The 3,607-nt window shown below is 42.8% G+C and overlaps 1 pseudogene; it reads left to right on the top strand.

Moving 5' to 3' along the window:
- Window positions 1-1,878: 1,878 nt before the first annotated feature.
- LOC115852088 (NADH dehydrogenase [ubiquinone] 1 beta subcomplex subunit 8, mitochondrial pseudogene) lies at window positions 1,879-3,607 on the top strand (annotated as a pseudogene).

Genomic DNA, 3,607 nt, shown 5'->3' with positions numbered 1-3,607 from the left:
TTTAATGGAGACAGTTTATGTGTGGCACTGACACCCAAGGGGAATTTACTAATGTCATCATGTTGGGCACCTTTATGGCTTAGTAGTGGTAGCACTAATGGATTTTTTTTTCTTTTTTGGACTCTCCTTTATTCTGTTGATCTGTTTGCCGGGATTGTAGTGCTTTAATCTTTTGTAGTTTGTTAGAGTATTTTATTATCTAATAGGCAAAATCCCTTCTGTGGACTTTAACTTTTTGTAAATAATTTTAAACATCTTTTTTATTGCACATATAACAGTGCTTTTCATTGCTTCCCTTCTCTTGTCATTAGTTATTATAAAAGCATCTTAACGTTTTTTAGTATTTTGAGATTTACTACTTAGGATTTTAGTATTCAGAATAGAATTCTAATTCAGAATTTTAAGAAAATATTGCAGACGATGGATTTCAAAGAAAAAGTTGAATGGTTTAGGGTTATTAGGATTGGCTTGATGTATCATGAAGAAGAAATTAACTTGTTATTTTCCATTGCTTCTGAGAATCAAATGAGGAAATAGGCTTAAATTGCAACATGGGTTTCAGTTAAACAAAAACAAAGAATTAAAAATAAAAAGTAAGTCTGGCTAGGCAGTGAAGCATACTTTCAGAGAAAATGATAAACGCTCTTCTGGGTTTTGGAACATCCGGTTCTCTCTTATTTCTCTCTAGAATCTTGTCCTGTGGAGGGGAAGGGAATGAATTCCTGATGATTGCTTAAGGGGCTTTCTAACTTTAGGATTACATGAATGTTAACCTTTAATGCAAGCTATCCCACATTTTGGGGACTTTCCATGCATGTCAGGAACCAAAGTGCCACCATTCTCAGCAGAGAGTCTAGTTCAATCATAGTTTTGCACAATAATGTACATATCTTAAAACACTTATTTTTCTTTGTTTTAATCAATTTCTCTTGACTTGTCATTAGAATTTCAAGCATACTGCTGAATCATTATCTCTCTCTTTTTTTTTAAAGTCTTTATTGAATTTGTTACAATATTTCTTCTTCTTTTTTTTTTTTTATATTTTGGTTTTTTGGCCACAAGGCATGTGAGATCTTAGCTCCCCGAACAGGGATCGAACCCGCACCACCTACATTGGAAGGTGAAGTCTTAACCACTGGACCTCCAGGGAAGTCCCCTGAGTCATTATCTCTTAAAACATGTCTCTTCCCTTGTTTATTTTCTGCACATGCGCGGTGGGACAGGAAGCAGCAGGAAACGATCCCTCACTGACTACTGTCATTCAGTGCTCTGCAACTTCTTCTGCTGCATGGTTTATTTATTTTTTTAATTCACACACACACTCACTTTATTAATGCTCTGCCCAGTCTAAAGCACATTACTGATGCTGCTTTACATTTGAGGAAATAGCAAAATATCACCAGTGAGCTGGAAACAGAGAAATAATGGAGACTTAGGACATTGCAGTTTCCAGAAATGTCTTAGTTTTCCAGTAACTTCATTGCTTTGGATTAACATCAATCAACCAAATATTTCTAGAGTTAGTCTTACAGTGGGTGTTGTGTGAGATTCAAAAGAAGTATTTAGTTATTCATTCATCATTTAGCAAATGTTTATTGAGAGCCACCTGACAGGTGCTGGGGATCTACTGGAAAGAAATTACACATAAAGGTTTCAGTTAAGTGTTATGAGTGCTATGAAAAAAAGAAAAGCAGTCAAATTTATTTATTCAGCATACCTTTCTTGACCCACCTCTGCTTCGTGCAAAGCATTAATGTTACATACATTGGGAAGTGGATCAGCAGAGGCTTCCTGTGAGAGGAGTTGAGCTGCCAGTTGAAATGCAGGGACTTTCTGAAGTCGTAGGTGAATGAGTTGCCTTTGTAGTGTGTGAGCCAGATGTCACCAGGGAAGCACTGGCAGAAATTTCCCTCCTGTCTTCCTACTGCCTGCCACCCTGAGAGCCGCACTTCACATGGACTGCCATTTCAAGGGAAGCAGCAGGAGCAACTATGGAAGCCACCTGAAGCTGGCAGGTGGAGAGGTCATCAGAAGAACCTGCAGTGGCTGTGGAGGGAAAAGGAGGCAGAGAGAGAAATCCTGCCAGCCACGGAAGGTTCTGAACAGGCCCAGGTGAGGGTCTCTATAGGTCTCTATAGCCATGTTCCTGCTCTGTGCTCTGAAAATGGGAATTTCGATATCTTTTCCAACGTAGGTCTAAACCCTAAATCACATCAAGAACCATGCCTTCCCTCCCCTCAACCAACCATTCATTCCAGCAGCCATCAAATCAATCAGCCAAAACCTCACGTTTCTCACATTGGCTGGCCTTTCTCGTCGAGCTCTTCCTCCATTTCTTTCCCCTTCTGGATGGTTTCCAACCTTGGAGGCACATTGGAATTATCTGGGGGGTACTTGAAAATACTGATGCTTGACTTCCATCCCAGAATTTCTGACTTAGATGGTCTGAAATATGGCCTGGGCGTCATGATTTTTAAAAGCTCCTGAAGTAACTATAATGTACTAACAAAGTTGAGACTCGTTAGTCTAAAAAATAATGTGATCGGTGCACCATCTAATTCACCAAAAGAAAGAGAGCACTGCTAATCACGTTCATGTGTTTGTTGGGGAAAAAAAAAAATCACAAGCTTAAATTAGAACCATAGGGTCTTTTTTTGTTTTTCTAAATTAATTAATTTATTAAGTTCTGGCTACATTGGGTCTTCGTTGCTGCGCGCAGGCTTTCTCTAGTTGCGGCGAGCAGGGGCTACTGTTCGTTGTGGTGTGCGGGCTTCTCGTTGCGGTGGCTTCTCTTGTTGCGAAGCACGGGTTCTAGGCATGCGGGCTTCAGTAGTTGTGTGGCTCACAGGCTCTAGAGTGCAGGCTCAATCGTTGTGACACACGGGCTTAGTTGCTCTGCGGCATGTGGGATCTTCCCGGACCAGGGCCGCAACCTGTGTCCCTGGCATTGGCAGGCAGATTCTTAACCACTGCACCACCAGGGAAGCCCCTGAACCATAGGGTCTTAAATAGACATTTGGTTTAGGACTGTTGTCTATAAAGAGTTTCCAGGGAAGAAGATGAAGATGGCAGCGGCTGGGGGTTGGTCCTGGGAGACTGAGGGCTGCAGAGGACAGGCTGAAATGTGGTGTCGTTGGGAGCACAGACAGCCTCCCACATTATAAAGGACGTGCTCCCAGGGCCCTATCCCAAGACCTCAGAAGAATGGGCAGCCGCAGCCACGAAGTATAATACGCGGGTGGAAGATTATGAGCCCTGGCTGATGATGGCATGGGGTATGGTGAGGGATCCATGGTGTGTCTGGGACCACCCAGACCTGAGGTTGAACCAAGTCACTGGGACCTGGACGTGTACATCAGGAACTGTGTGCACATGTCCCCCATGCCTGCTTCTTGGAATCTCGTGTGTAAGCAGCTCTTCAACTTCGTGGCCTTCATGTGGTTCATGTTTTGGGTGGAGGAGAATTACCCCACCCACCAGCCCATGTGTGGAGCCAAAGCAGCATCCTTGTACTAATCTGCACCTGGAAGGGGTCCATGATCCCACCAAAGAGCCTGAGCTGGTGGTTTACTATGAGATCTGGGGAGGCTTTGTGCACCCTAAGTAA

The sequence above is a fragment of the Globicephala melas genome, chromosome 2 (assembly GCF_963455315.2).
Source record: "Globicephala melas chromosome 2, mGloMel1.2, whole genome shotgun sequence".
Taxonomy (NCBI): domain Eukaryota; kingdom Metazoa; phylum Chordata; class Mammalia; order Artiodactyla; family Delphinidae; genus Globicephala; species Globicephala melas.
The sequence above is the reverse complement of the archived record's forward strand: the minus strand, read 5'-3'. Positions and strand labels throughout refer to the sequence as shown.